The sequence below is a fragment of the Vanessa atalanta genome, chromosome 2 (assembly GCF_905147765.1).
Source record: "Vanessa atalanta chromosome 2, ilVanAtal1.2, whole genome shotgun sequence".
In the NCBI taxonomy this organism is placed as follows: Eukaryota; Metazoa; Arthropoda; class Insecta; order Lepidoptera; family Nymphalidae; genus Vanessa; species Vanessa atalanta.
The window spans coordinates 7354839-7371345 of NC_061872.1; the positions used below are offsets into that span (position 1 = coordinate 7354839).

At 33.1% G+C, this 16507-nt stretch overlaps 1 protein-coding gene and 1 long non-coding RNA gene across 2 annotated transcripts in view; one reads left to right on the plus strand and one right to left on the minus strand.

Moving 5' to 3' along the window:
- The window catches only part of LOC125070771 (pseudouridine-metabolizing bifunctional protein C1861.05), a 155241-nt gene that overhangs the window by 91702 nt on the left and 47032 nt on the right, over positions 1-16507 (plus strand). The gene's annotated exons all lie outside the window — the stretch shown is intronic.
- LOC125070838 overlaps positions 1-16507 on the minus strand; it is an 83747-nt gene that overhangs the window by 44772 nt on the left and 22468 nt on the right. The window contains exon 2 of the long non-coding RNA XR_007119892.1: positions 11069-11148. This is a non-coding gene — a long non-coding RNA (uncharacterized LOC125070838). The remainder of the gene's footprint in view (positions 1-11068; positions 11149-16507) is intronic.

A 16507-nucleotide genomic window follows, 5' to 3' on the forward strand; every position in this document is an offset into this window, starting at 1 on the left:
TCTTTCATAAGAAAACCGAATGTAAGAATAGGATATATATGTCATCATAAAAATGCAAAAACCATAAGATTATAAACTATCTCACGAGATAGTAAACTGTCGAAAGATTATGAATCTCAATATTTTTTGGTCTACCAAAGTGAATTTCAGTTAAATTATAAAATCTCCAATCCAACCCAAAGATTAAAAACTATCTACATTAGATACGTTTGTAAATTGAATCAAGTTTACCATCTTTCGACCATTGACAATCTCGCACTATATATTATAATGGAAAGGTATTTATAATTTTACGGTGGTATATATATAATTAATTATCTGTAGCGCTCTGAGATTGACACAGCACCATCCTAAACCTGACAGAAAAGATGACGTTAACAAGGACCTCCCTAACTCATTAAAAAGCAAAGATATAAAATTTTAATTTCATAAAATTTCAACGTAAATTTCAAACACAATTTATTAATAATTTATTAATATAATTATTTTGACAAAAGTTCCAAATAATTTGAACTTGTTCAGTAAGCTCGTGACCACCACATATTATGCAACGCTGCCCAAACGTTGAAGAGTTTGTTTGTGTAATGTGCATTTGAACAAACAGACAAACTTATTATCTTTAATATTTTGTAAAGTTAGGTTTAAATAAACAGTAAATAAAAACGTATAACTTACGTCGCAAAATTTTAATTTAATAACAATGAAATCATATCATTCTTTAAACCTCCCGTTATTGAGAATATGTTTCTTGATGCAAAACATGCATTTGTTATTTTCTTTGAAATGTTAAATTTTTCCAATCTGGCTTTGTATTTTGGAACACGGTATGCTAGTTTTACTGTCTCGCTAACAAAGGGAGAAATAAGATATTTTAGAAGCACTTCTTAAAAGTCATTGACCTGCTTAGCAATGCCTTAATGTAGGTTAAAGAGCATCTTGCATAGTAAGTAATTTACTTGTAATCGAATTAAGCTTGCAATAATACTTCATCAATTAATTTAATTTCAAATATAAATTATACTCAACTCTCATAACCAACAATTGTCTGTTATTTAAAAGAGGTGTTCATGGTTTAAATTCGAACATAATCTTTATTAAAAAAATAAGGTTAGCATATGTTTGAATTTAGAGATTGCTAATTTTATATCTGATTTTTTTTTAATTGATAAAATGAAAGCTAGCTAACAAACAAATGTCAAACGTTTACTTTTTGAAAACTTCTTCTTTAAAGTATTCTTTAATTATTTAATTACTTATCATAAATTTAATATCAATACACAAGAAAACAAATAAGGTATAATATCATGTATAACTGAAATTTAAAATAAATTACTTAAAAACTAAATCCAAATGATACTTTGAAAATGTCACAGATGTAAAATTCCTAACTATGCAGACACGTGACAGATCAAAGATGAACATTCCAAATCATTAGGACCACGACCCTCGGCCCCTTCAAGATTAATTAAGCATAAAATATAGATGAACTTAAATACCGAATTTATCAGGAAACTCTAATGTCAACGTGACGATAAAATTAAATGCTTATTGGAATAGGCAACTCACTATCACCAGATGAGGGGTTCCTCGGCTCTATTATAAAAAAAAACAGTAAATGATACACTACTGGGCTGAGATCTCTTCTTCTTTTAAAGAGAACATTAGGAGCTAATTCCACAACACTGAAATAATGAGGAACATCATTCGACCCATGCAACATTCCTGATTATGTTCCATTTTCAACCAAACACAAACTGAACACATGTCAATTCAGCGGTATTTGTCCCGGTTATTCGCGCAACCCGCAATCTTCGGTAACGTAACAACCGGATGGCTTACTATCCGGCTCGGATTTAATATATCCGTTTACGATTACATGTTACGACCATATCTATTTTCTCAAATGAGTATCTAATATGTAATTACCTTACAGAATACCTGTCTTAATAGACGAGTGTACTCGTCAGTTTGTAATGAGTACGTACGTCAGGGGGGATGAACGTAAATTCGTATAAACGTTGCGAAGATACCAAGTGGGAAAATGTACGCTATAAATAATACACTTCACCCTGACACGAGGGAGATATAAAATTAAATTTCATGGGTCGTTTTAAAAATTTACCTTTGCTCAAAATTTCAATTAAGCCGTAACACCGTTGTCCATTAGGAAACGAAAACAATTTCCGCTTGTATTTTTCGTTGCGTAACTGGCTGATATTGCTATTGACGATTACACACCAGGAAGTAATATCGTTAACAATAACATTACAAAAGTACAATACCCAAACTAAGCTTATGAATTCGTGTAGTAAATTATTAGCGTTTATAGTGTGAGCTATTAGCTTCCTAGTACTGTCCCGAGAATAGTGCAACCTGTTCGTATTTGATCAATACTTAACAAGCCATGCCCGCACTATAATAGGCAGAGTCGACTAAGCTGTAATAAGCTGAGGACATTGCAGATATGAATTATTATTTCCCAATTCTGTTTAACTTAAACCAGAAACGAGATGTTGACATCACTACTACTTCTTCTTTATGATATTAAAACATACATATGTATGTTTAAATATCCTTTCGTTATTAGTGGTTTTCTTTGTAACGAATTATTCAAAATACAGATAATAGGAAACTTTTTATCCAATTTATATGTTTAAATAAGTATTTAAGTATATACTTACGATATATATACTACGATACTACTAATAAATTAAGTTACAATTATGAAGTTTATTTAAATTTCCTATTATCTGTATTTTGAATAATTCGTTACAAAGAAAACCACTAAAAACGTACATAAATATAAGCAGCTTAAATACCCCCGTATTTAAGATTAACTCAAACAATTTAATGACAAGGAAACTTGGCAAGCAAAATAAATTCGAATTCGCCCGGTCTGGCGGATACTTTGTACCAAGTGATATAACCAACCAATCTAAGTTATTGAATGCGTCTATTGAATCATTGTGAATGCCGAATTCAATTGAAACGTGAGTCGTTCACCTGCAGTTTGCATAGATTAAGTTTATTTATTCGTTTACAAATGGTGACAAACGAAAAATAAATATTACATAAAATGTTGGCAACTACTGAATTATTTGATGGATACAACTGCAGTTATTTTTAAAAGTGTTAGTCGTTAGTTTTAAAACGTCTTATGAATAGATACATAGTTACTGCAATATGGAACCACGATCTGACCCAGAACACACTAAATATCTGAGCAATAGACACGCGATACCAGGCCAAGTAAAATGAAAGAACATAAAAAATATAAATAATCTGGATCATATTTCTGTTGCCTTCTTATTTATTTGGGGTCTGCGCAATTTTTTATAGCACTACAAGAAAATAATTTGGCAGATTTTTACAGCCAGCCGCCTGCCTGACGCTAGCCCACTCCTCTATGCAAGATATTTTGCTGGTGTGCTTGTTTATGCTATAATAATCCAACCTAACTGCTGGTGGGATTGAATGGAGATGATGCGGTGAACACAAAAAGCCCTTAATATGATTTATAGGATAGCTTTATTTTACCTTATCGGGGCCATATGTAACAACACCATGATTTTTTTGGTCTCAATCGAAAAAGCTTTATATCAACAAGTATGATTTCTTTTTATATGCTAGCTATGCCCGTAGATGTTGGCGCTGTAAGAAATGTATTAACCATTCCTTGCATCGAATGTGAACTATCTATACAAATATTTATAATTACATAGCATGATGAATATATTGATTGAATAACGAAAAAACACTATAAACTTGCGACCCGTTCCGGCTTCGCACGGGTGCAATGCTGATACTAAATATACTACAGAATGTCTTACAACGTTCACAGTTTTTCAATCATTAGACAATACAAACCGCTATGCCCTGCGCTTTAAATCTGTAATATCTTCGAAAATATTCATTTAAATTACATGCTGTAAAGGGCCATATTGATCTATATTAAATGTAAAATGTATTAAAGGTACTTAATTGGATAAGGATTAATGCTGTATTGCTTTAAGCAATCGCTTCGAAAATAATCCATTATTTCTCGTAAAAAGTAAAGGATAAAAAATGTTGTTGTTGGCTATCCCTAAGAGATAGACATATACCATCCCGGACTTTTTGGAAGACCTTTTTAAGATGCACAATAATGTAGTACATTATTTTGATCTATCTCGTAGGGTTCAGCCAGCGTATGCAATGTAAGCTCAAAAAATGTGTATACTATATTGTGCATGTATTATACATATAAACCTTCCTCTTGAATCAATCTGTCTATTAAAAAACGCATCAAAATCCGTTGCATAATAATTTTAAAGACCTGAGCATACATAGAGACAGACAGCGGTAAGCGACTGTGTTTTGTACTATTAATGATGATTAAAAATGTTCAACAATTTACAACACACGAATACTTCAACCTTGGAATAGTAGTTAGTAATATAAACAAAAAGTTTTAATAAATAGCCATTCTGTCGTCTAACAAGTTATTACAAGAGAATGGCTTGATTACTTTTTACAGAATAAAATACAAACGTATCAAATTAGTCAATAGAGCAACCAACCAAAATTTTTATGAATAACTTAAATTATAAAATATTAATTCATGTATAGATAAGAATACTAGCAAAGTCTTTTATCGTTAAATAACTTACTTCATATTATTCCATCCAATTAATTTGTCTATTGTTTAAAAATGCGTCTCTATGTATAGGATACTGGCTATCCATCCCGGCTCGAGTGCAGTAACAGTTTATATACAACTTTTAGGTTAAAGAAAAAATATTTTTTCCAGCTTATAAAATTGAAATTCTCAGCTTTTTTCTTCTATAGTGATGATAAGCATAAATTATACATGTGGACTTTCCTCATGAATCACTCTGTTCATTAATGTTAACCGAATTAAAATATTTCCTGTCAATATCGAATCTAAAACATAAACGTAGCTTGTTTGTCCGTATACCTTTGACCTAAAACATAAATTATAAATTTTAGCTGTACTGAATACCAAAATAAGGGATGATGATTTATATAAAATATTGTCCGAAAACCAAACCTTTCCAAACATTTCACCAATATCACGTACAGCCTAACATCTTTTTCCTCGATAAACAAACCTACTTACATAATATCGCAATAAATACAATTACTTATAGAATGAGATGCTGAAAGCTTTTCCGTAACAATAAGAAACAAGAAACTCTTTTAAATAAGACTTATTCTATTTAACTTATTCTGATGTATTTATTAACAATAGCCTAAAAATAACGATTGAAAATATTGCTTTATATTATTTAAAAAAAAAAGCCAAACGAGAAAAGAACAAGAAACTCTTTGTTGTATTCAATGCAATGTAGCTCTTGGCTTCTTTAAGACTCTGTTCAATTGTCTGTAGCTCTACATACTGGTACACTTATGTATCGACTTCTCTCAAACATCAGCATCTTTCCAGACCCACTTATGTTTATTTCCGATATTCTTATTCTTTGTTTCGGGTTTTCATTGCGGAATAAGGAACACTATTGTTAAGTGTTTATAAAAATTGTTATAAAGTGTTTTTTGAATGAATATCGTAATTGCTGTCATAATTATCTTATTAGCTTATCCATAAAAAACTATCACAAGTTAATTGAACTATTGTGAGATTTAATAACTTCGTTAATAATATTCATGACATGAGGCAATGTATCGTAATGTATGTAATGTATGTATATTTAAAACGGGCAAATGTTACCGACACCCGTGATGTGATTTAGCTCTACGTCTCGGCGAATACCATCGACTCACAACTAATTCTGCACCAAACAGCTATGCTCTATACGTTTGGGCTTACGTGTGAACGATAAGTAAGGCTGTGTGTTACAAGAAACATATCATAGTATCATATTTTCCACACATACATATACGATGTTTTTGATAGATTAATGTTGGAAATGCAAACACCAAAGAGATGAGAAAAGATTTTTAATCCGTATATTAACACATTCGAGAACGTTCCAGAAGCAAGTGAGAGATGTCAATTTTAAAAACTATACAGTTAAGGAACATTCTTTAAGACCCAATTATTAAGCATATACAGAGTAAGTTACAATAGACATTATAGAGACCTAATTCATAATTATTTTCTTATGACATTGCGTTTATAAAGACAGCTCTAATAGTTTTCCTTAACATCCGAGTGTGGATTAATTATTATTTGTGTCCTCATGATGATAGTTAATTAAATCTTATCAAAACTCATAAACCGATCTTTTACACGATATGTACAGTTCAGATTCTTTTAACTATGATTTGTTTCCAACATTATCTCCTCAAAAACATGCAATAAGAATGTGATAAATTTCTGTGTTATATTTCCAAGAGATAATCGCGCTTACGATGCAAGAGGTGGCCATTATGCAATACTGTTTGCATAATCATTCGTAATAGGAAGTTAACAAAGTGCTTCAATTTATTTACGATTAAAAAAGAAAGCAATTTCTACAAACAATAGATTAAATCCTGCTTCGATATCGGATTTTAATTACAGTTGTTTTCAAAAGTGTTTTGTTTTCAACAATTCAGTTCTATTTTGTTGAATAACATTTAACTATTGTCATTGAAGCTCTACACGACGGGAAGTACCAATTTATCAGGTAATTTTTCTTTTCAATTAACTAATATTAGCAAAACCAATGGCAAAATTCAATTACTAAGTTCCTTATTATTATATTTTATTAACTTACGCTTTCATTATAAAAAATACCTATGTTCTAGACTCTGTAGAATATGGATAGGATATTATATTATGGATTATGTGGATAGGTGTTGATCGTATAGATTTATATTACTTGCTTTATAAATAGTTCATAGTAACAGCCTTTTTTATGCTAGTAATAATTAATATAATAAATTTTAGATAAACAGATAAATAATAGATTCCATAAACTTTAGATCACTGTCCGCAAACGAATCATACAAATACTTGGGTGTGTCGGAAGCGTTAGGCATCAATGTGACCGACATGAAACAATCACTGCAGGAGCGTTTCTTTGGTCGCCTGAAAAAAGTGCTCAAAAGTCTTTTGTCGGGTGGCAATAAGGTTCGCGCTTTCAATGGTTGGGTCATGCCGGTCTTGATGTACTCTTTCGGCATACTCAAGTGGACTCAAAAAGAACTAGACGCCTTGGATAGGAGAGTCCGTGTCCTGCTGACTGCATATCGGATGCATCATCCTCGGTCTTCGGTGATGAGATTGTATATCCCACGGAGATGTGGTGGCCGAGGCTTTTTAAATGCCAAGACCCTACATAACCGTGAAGTATACAAACTCAGGGAGTATTTTCTCCACACTGACTTGGATATGCACCGAGATGTAGTTACAATGGACAAGGGGCTAACTCCGCTCTCCTTAGGCAAAGAGAACTGGCGCAAACCCGTAGTACTAAGTACTGAGAATCGCAAGGGGGTATGGAAGAGCAAGGAGTTACATGGACGCTTCTATCGGGCCCTTCATGGACCCGATGTGGACTTTATGGCGTCCATATCTTGGCTACGGTTCGGTAACCTATTCGGTGAAACCGAAGGTTTTGTCTGTGCAATTATGGACGAAGTTATCATGACGAACAATTACCGGAAGTATATTGTGAGGGATGGCACGGTGGACATATGTCGGGCGTGTCACACTCCGGGCGAATCCCTTAGACATATTATTTCCGGTTGTTCTCGTCTTGCTAACGGAGAGTATTTGCACAGGCATAATCAAGTGGCCAAGATTATCCATCAACATATTGCACTTCGATACGGTCTTGTGGTATCAGAGGTACCATACTACAGGTATGTGCCCGACCCAGTTCTCGAGAATGGTCGTATCACACTGTACTGGGACCGATCTATAATCACTGACAGGGCTGTTGTCGCCAACAAGCCTGATATAGTGGTGATAGATCGGTCAGAGCGCCGCACGATAATTGTTGACGTCACCATCCCTCATGACGAGAATCTCGTGAAGGCTGAGAAAGATAAGCAAATAAAATATCTCGACTTAGCTCACGAGGTTGTCGACATGTGGGATGTGGATACAGCAGTTATTGTGCCGATAGTCGTTTCAGCGAATGGCCTAATGGCCAAGAGCCTCGACCAACACCTTAAGAGGCTATCGTTAGGCAGCTGGGTCAAGGGCCTGATGCAGAAGGCAGTACTCCTCGGCACGGCACGTATTGTGAGGAAGTTCCTCTCTCTGGGGCCCTGACCACCGGTGGCTTGGACCCTGTTCCCGCCACTGGTTGGCCTCTGTATTTTATATTTTTAAATATATTTTATAAGTTTGTATTTTATATTTAAAAATGTTATTATACATGAGTGAAAATAAATAAAAATTACAAATAATATAATAATATAAAATGATTATACATACATTGGAAGCGCCAATAACGCAATGGTTTTCGGGCCGTCTAGCGATATATATCGCAGATTAGATTCCTAACACAAGCTATGGGCTTAGTTAGAGGACCGAATAATTATATTAGATATTTCTAAAAATTGGCCATGGCTATTAAAATAAACTCAAAAAAATATTATAATTAAAAACTATTAATAATTTGCTATATTTAATAAAACTAAGAGTTTTTATTTTTTCGTCTTATATTACTATAAATATGATAAATAGCTAACATTTACATATCCCTAAAGTTAAGTCACACAAGGTTCCTGCGTGGGATGGAAGGTGGTAGGAACCTCCTTGATTATCGCACCCAAAGTGTTTTCGCTTATCTACAGAAAGTAAGTCAAGGTTACTGCCTCGTAAAAAAAAACCGAATCACGATTTTATTTGACCTGCGTTCCTATAATGACGTTAAACGTATACCCCAAGCCACAACCGCAACGTTTTATTGACAAACATGACCTTCTCAATTTGTTTTCCTTAGCACCTATTAAACAAAAAACATAACATACGATTGAATGGGGAAGCTTTCTAGTGCGCTTGAAACGAGGCCGCGGCTCGCAGATAAAAATCCTGATAGTAGAACTCGTGCCTTATCGTCATCTCAACCTGTTTCTCTCTGTCTCCGTGAGGTAGATGCTTTGTCATACTAATAAGCGCTTGTTTACACCTCCACCGGTATTCACCTCTTGCGATTTTTTTTTAAAAGATAACGAACCGAAACAGCCAGACAAAAACAGAACAGATGTTCAGTAAATAGATTAGAAAAAATTATATACTTAAATTAAAAATAACAACAAATATCTAAAATTGATATTTACGTTTTATACCTCATCGGTTTTTTTTTTAATTCAATTCGAATGTGCTTTTTCAGATAGCCTTGAATAAATAATATTGATTTTATTATCTTTAAAATAATAACTACAAAACAAACATTGTAGCTCCTATAATTATTTCCAAACTACATCCTGAAATTTAAAACAGTTTTATATCGAAAGTATTCAATTCATCTATTCACGTTCTACGATAAAATATTCGAATCGGTAATCTATATTTCATGTTCACAGAAGTAAAAACTAAACATTTCCTTCTTACAAGCCATAAATAAGTAATCCCTGACGTTTGAAGGAATAACAAATCATGTTTGTAAGAAGTTGGTAAGCATCAGGTATAAAAAACATTTATATTTAACTTGTCTTGGGTTGATTTAATATGAATTATATATAATTGTAGAATATTTATTAATTTTATCATATCATATATATAATAAATAAATATTGGACAACATCACATACATTACTCTAATTCCAATTAGAGTAGCTAACGCACTTTTGTTATGGAAAATCAGAAGTAACGACAGTAACACAAATACCCAGACCCAAGACACCATAGAAAACTAATGAACTTTTTCTACATCGACTCGGCCCAGGACCTCGGAGTGGTGTACCTATGAAAACCGGTGTACACACTACTCGACCACGGAGGTCATATATATATATATATATACTTATTTTATATTATCAAAAAATAAAAATATTTTTATTCAAAATATATTTAATTCAACTACCCTCTAACCAATGTTAATACATTTAAACATAGTCGTAATCATTTTACAAGAAATAATTAAACGTTAACCTGCTACTGTTTCTCTGAAATGTAATTTACCTTCTTCACTAATTAAAGTGTAGACTAAAGTAACAGAATGTGTGACATCAGTAGTGCTACGGGCTTATTCTATTAAAATAATAATACGCGCAATCATAAGTTAAGACATAAGTGTTGTGACCATTAAGTCAATTCTGCTCTAAAGGAAATAATATGCTCAAAATTGAAGAACACAATTTCAAGGACTTTTATCAATATATGGGATAAGGATTCTTACGTAGTATTTATTTTTTTGTTAAAATTATTAATTAGAAAATCAAATCACAATATTCTTTACTCTAGAGTAACCCAGCCCCAGGTCCATTAAAATATCTCAATTCGACAAGAGTTGACTGCCTCGTTGGTCTAGTGGCTAGATATAAGGCCAGGTTCCGTGGTCAGGGATCAAACCCCATGTGAACCGATAAGAAGTTATTACATTTTTTTCTGTCGAAAACTTATCAAGAACGGCCCGACGTCTGAAAGTTGAAAATACGAAAATTCCCGTGCCTCGGAAAAACCGTTGTTCCGCGGCATAACTCCTACTGGTCGGAGTTTACATCGGATAATTAGAGTGGGGGTAAAGTGCATCTGTGTTTACGACGTGTAGTCGGCTAGTCTCTCTTGAGATTTTCCACCGTGGCCGAAATCGATCAGGACGACATCATCATCGTCACTAACGAGGAGAACCGACAAAAACTCATTAGTTAATCGATTCCTTCAATTTACTTAGTTAATTAAATGAAAATCAATTATTACTAATCCATGCCTTTTTATCATCTTATGCAGTCTTTTTTTGAGTAATAATCCCGATTTGATTATGTACATTAAAAAATAAACGAAATTATTTCATCGATACGTTGTTAGTGTCGATTCGTTTTCGAATACATCGTACGTCATTTAAAAAATGATACCAAAAAGTTTTAACTTGTATCTAAGCATTTTAAATTTTTTTTTTAATATTATATGTTAACACTTTTGCACATTTTTTTGGATATATTACGATACCTCGATTTTCGACTAATCCTTTGTGTTGCAAGCAAAACTTCATTATGTTGAACCAATCGACCGATAGACAATGCTCCAATCTGAAACAATCGAAACCAAATTAATCACTAATACAGAGAAAAAACACTTTATATGAAACATTTTGAAGAAACTCTATGAAAAATATATAATAAGATTTCCGATAGTGTCGCCGTCGATATTCGTGGAAGCATGTATGAGTATCACCATTCTATATTCTACCTTCAAACATCAATATATATTATTGGGTTAATGGTATGATGGGTGAATGGGCCATTGTTATATATTACTGGGACAAGAGACAACATCTTAATTCCCATGGTTGGCAGCCCGGTGACGTTGTAGAGAATGGTTATTATGGTGGTTGCAATATCTATTTCTGTTTAACTACTCACCATTAGGTGGTCTACTAGCAGATATCATTAAAAAGGAACATTATTGTTCGATATTGCTCACTAGATATTACTCGATTTTAATGAAACTCGACATGGTGATTTTAAAATCGTCTATCTAAGGGAAGTGAAAACTGCTGTGACCAGACAAAAACCTCATTTCCATATCAAACGATTCGACAAACAGTCATGAATATAGCTCGTTTATAAAATGAAATGGACCGAAGGTTTTTTAAATCACATAATTACAGCTTGTAGAATCTCAATGTATTTTTGTGAAATACTTTCTTCGGCAGCCGTTTCCTTAATATCTTGGGACAGTTGCTTAAGACAGTCTCATTCATTTTACGACTCAGGAAACTTTCTTTTTTAGAATGTTTTTATGAAACTACCGTTCTCCACTTTACTATCTTAAGAGTAGCGTCGAAAGAATTTCTTGTAATACGCTTAGCTTTATAACTCTAGACCTTTCATTCAATTCAATGTAGGAATAAGGAATAAAAATGTACAAAACTGTTTATTATTTTTACAAATAATACTTATGATATAAATTGAAGCATATTTCATTATGCAATAAACATAATATTAATTCCCTATGTTTATTATTAGTATATGATAATTGCTTCGTTTTTATAATGTCAGCGCAGGGAGTGGATAATGTTACACTTCTGGACCTCGCAAAGTTTGTAAAGACATTGATCTGTGGATCGGCCTCTCTTCAATCGTGTATTGAGATAAGATAAAAGTATCAGAAGTGACAGAGTAAAAACTACTTTTTGCGCTCACACTTGTCCAATATTAAATATGATACACAAATATGGACGTCTATGGACCGCCTATATATATCTGCAAAATCAGAAGGCTTAGAAGTGTGTTGCAGTCCTTAAAAATAGGCAAGCTGACAAAGACGCGACCGCATAGTAAGAGGTCACTGTTGCCACTAGTCATTCAAATCTTTTGAAATTTGGCAGTAGAATATACAATAGTAGAGAGGGTGACACTACCAAGAGTTTAAAATTCAATCAGGAATACATTAGAATAAGTTAGGTATAATTACAATTCGCCAATAAAAAAAACTAAAAGTTAAGCTATTCCAATTTCCGATATCAGATTCTTCGAATGTTAAATTGATGCAATTATGATTGCTACAGAACCATTATCATGGCTTTGATTGAGCGACAGGTATAATTAGCGCATGTCACGAGTTACTAAGTTCTACTTTAATAAACAATATAGTTTTCCGAACCGTTTTCTATTAACAGTATTTAATTATTGTTCCAATTTAATCGTGTTGGAAATTCCGTATACCAAATAAAAAGTAGAAGCAAAGTAGATCAATTAATAACAATATTGTATGTAGTTTAAAACCAAATTAAGTCAATAACAATAAATAACTTTTATTGTAATTGACGTTTTTAAATTAAAAACATTCAGTTAATTCAGTTAATCTTAAAAAATAAAGTAATCCTAATATTTATAAAGATTTTTCACCGCTAAGAAAACTCCCATTACTATATAGCGCTGAAATTCCAGAACATTCCCCTTAATACCAAAAATAGTATTGGGTTTATCTTGGTTGATAAATTGAACGAGATCCATTTCCGGGACCATTCGGAAAGCAAACCCAAATTAGTGACCAAAAAACTTGGGGGGAGGACATCGACGTTTGCTCTAGAAAGCCCTGATTCGTCCCCATATGGAGCACTAATCTCATCCATCCAACGTCAGTTAATTCGTATTATGAACGAATACTAACAGATGATTTTGATTTTTTAAGCCTCCGGAGAATCGTTTCATCTTGAGCCTGTTCTACCAACCATTTTACAATGGCGAATGCTCAATGTAATTATTTGTTAATGTCAACGTCACATTTCCGACATCGCACTTTTCGCCGCTGTAGTAAATTTCATCCACTGATACTTGACATCCCGCCAATGTGCTTGCGTCAAAATCATTCTTTCCACACGCATGATTTTCAAAAATCGAGTATACAGGTTCCTTCAACCGGTAACGCATCAGCAACGGATCAGCAACTCTCCTAGCTTCCATTAGCGACGGTGACCATTAACCATTAGGCGGACCATGATCATTTACCACCTATATAACAATAAAAAAAAACATTAAAATAATGATTTCCTAAAAAATTTTTTTAACTAATAAGCGTTTTTTAATAAGGTTTTTTGGCTCGAATTTGTAAACATTTTAGTTTTAAAATTTATTTTGTTAACTAAACGAATAGATAATCACTCCAACAGCATACTTACACACAGGAAAAAACATATAAATTGGTTTTAGCGTCCAACGTTAGTATTGTGCATTTTTAATCTGTGCTGTCGACTCTTGCAGTCGTTGACAGCGAGCGGTCGTTTGAAATGAATTGACGTCAAAGAATTGAATTGAGTTCTTAAAAAGTTAACGTAAAAATGTTTTAAAACCAAACTTGTCGCAGCGCATGACACTTTAATGCTATAGCAATAAAACTAAGCCCACTTACTTATATACCACCAAAGTTGCCAAGTAAAAAATAGTCATGAAAATAAACCACAAGCTTACTCGTACTGCGCCAGACGGAACCGCTTGCCAACCGGTTACATTACCTGAACCTTTTGAATATTTAAGTATACCTATTTAAATTTGTGTTTAAAATATTTTAAAAAAGAGTTTTTAAAATTATGCAAGTTGTCTAAGCAATACTTTAGTACGAGGGTACGTTTTTATGTTCGCGGAATGCGAGGGTTGGAGGGGGGTGATTAAGCTCTTGAAGATCATAACGTGTTCAGTGACTCATAATTAGTATAAATACGAGGTATCATTGTTATTAAACAATTACTTTTGAGCTATTGTCAACCAAGCAATATAATCGGGAGTGAAAAGTGAAATATGGAAAATGTCGAATATCGTGCCGTTATAAAGTTCCTTAACAAACAAGAAAGATCTGTTCCGACTATACTGAATGAGATGTCATCGGCTTACGGCAATTCTTGCCCAGGAAAAACCATGGAGTACAAGTGGCACAATTTATTAAAACAAAGAAGAAAATCTCTTGAAGACGACCCGAGGCCGGGCAAAAGCATCGAGGTGACCATGCCAGAACTTATCCAAAAAGTTGAGAAAATTCTAATCAACGATGATCGATTAAAACAAACAACTCGCAGAAAAGGTTGGAGTACCCGATACTACCATTTTTAAAATCCTGCATGACTAAGGTCAGCGCAAGATGGGTTCCGAAAATGCTCAAGCCGCCGCAAAAACAACGTATTGGCGCGTGAGTGTGCGTATATTTTGGACCTCTGCAACGAAGACAAGAATGGTGTATTGATGAAGTCAAGGATGCAGTTTCAGCGTATTTTGATGATATTTTTTTATGAGGTTATAAATAAATTATTTGAAAGATCTATAAAATGTAACCAGGTGAAGATATTTAAAAGGAAAAATAATTTGTTTTTTTTATGACCCCCCCCCCCTTTATGCCCCATTCCGCGAATATAAAAACGGTCCCTCGTATGTATTGCTTAGACAAGCCTTAGCCTCGTTGTTCGAGTGGTGTCAATCTAGATCGAAGATCACAGATATCAATAACAGGTTAGTCGAACAATATATTTGAAAATATATTCTTATTTTCAATCAAGGACACGTATTTCGATAAATACAAGGTACATATTCAACTACAGCAAGGAATATTGATTGATAAAACGGTCCGACTTAAAGTTACCAAGAAGTGACTAACTGTTGCAACTACCATTAATAATTAATTAATTTAAATGACTTTTCCGAAGAGCCTTCTAGTGAAAATAAAACTATTTTATCCATTCATTAACTACGTTATTCGAATTTAAATAAATTTATTGATTTGACTGTGATTTTTTTAAAGGCATTATTTTATTTGTCTTTTTCAAAGAAACCTCATTTAATTTCACACAAAGATAAGCCAAATATAGTTCTTTCTTTGATGCATTGTACGATTTTTGATTTTAAATTATAGTCTTACATAAAAATATGATAATATTTTAGTATGTCATTTGCCACTAAGTTAACTTGTATTAACTGCAGGAAAATAAATAAATGTTTTAAAGTAAGTACGAACAAAGAAATCTGCTAAAAGACTAACATTAGATTGTGATAAAAGCGAGTAAAGCTACAAGGGTCCGCTAAAAATAACCTAACAAAGTAGAGCATAATCCAGCCGGATATCCGTCAGTCCGCTCTTACATATATCCGGTTTCCTGCATTGATCTCACTACATTCCCAATTTGCTCGAACAATTCAAGCACAATGAAATAAGATTAACGTTTGTCTGATACTAAAATGTCGATCTAAAATAAAAATACAATTACGGTTCACAAGAAAAATACATTTTGTTTATTTTTTTGGTTTGGCAAATAGGAACCGATGGTAGCTTTCGTAGTTTAAGGAAATTTAATCATCAATACCAACCAGGAACTAAAATATCTCCCATGTGCCTGTTACACTGGCTCACTCACTCTTCAAACAGGAACCCAGCGATACAAGTGTTTGTTATTAGGATGTAGAATAATAGAATTTTAAATGAAATTGTTTCTGTAACCAAAACAATTCAATCTATTTGTTTAATAAATATTTTTTATGTATTTTTTTAATAATGTTTACATTTTTTTCCACTTAATGTCATGTTGCTTAACTTCGTTCTTTTTACTCGTAGTTACTGCTTCACACTTTAGATATTGTTTGGTATGTACTTCTTTGAGTCTGCTCGATACCAACACCGATAATTATGAACTGAACAGTGTCACAGGTGTCACAGGTCCGTTCAACCTTACTCGTCGGAGGATGACATAACGATTCGTGCGATAAAAAAATAAGGCGAAAATTCTCTTGGCGTTGTGTTATTAAAAATATTGATATAAATACTAAAGTCTTATGAAAGAAAATCTTAAGAGCAAAATCGTTACGTAAGTAGAAATAACTTTTCTTGTTTTATTTAAAATAAGTTTGAGGCCGAGCAGAAACCTAGTCTGATGGTAAGTGATATCGCCATCGCCCATAGACATTG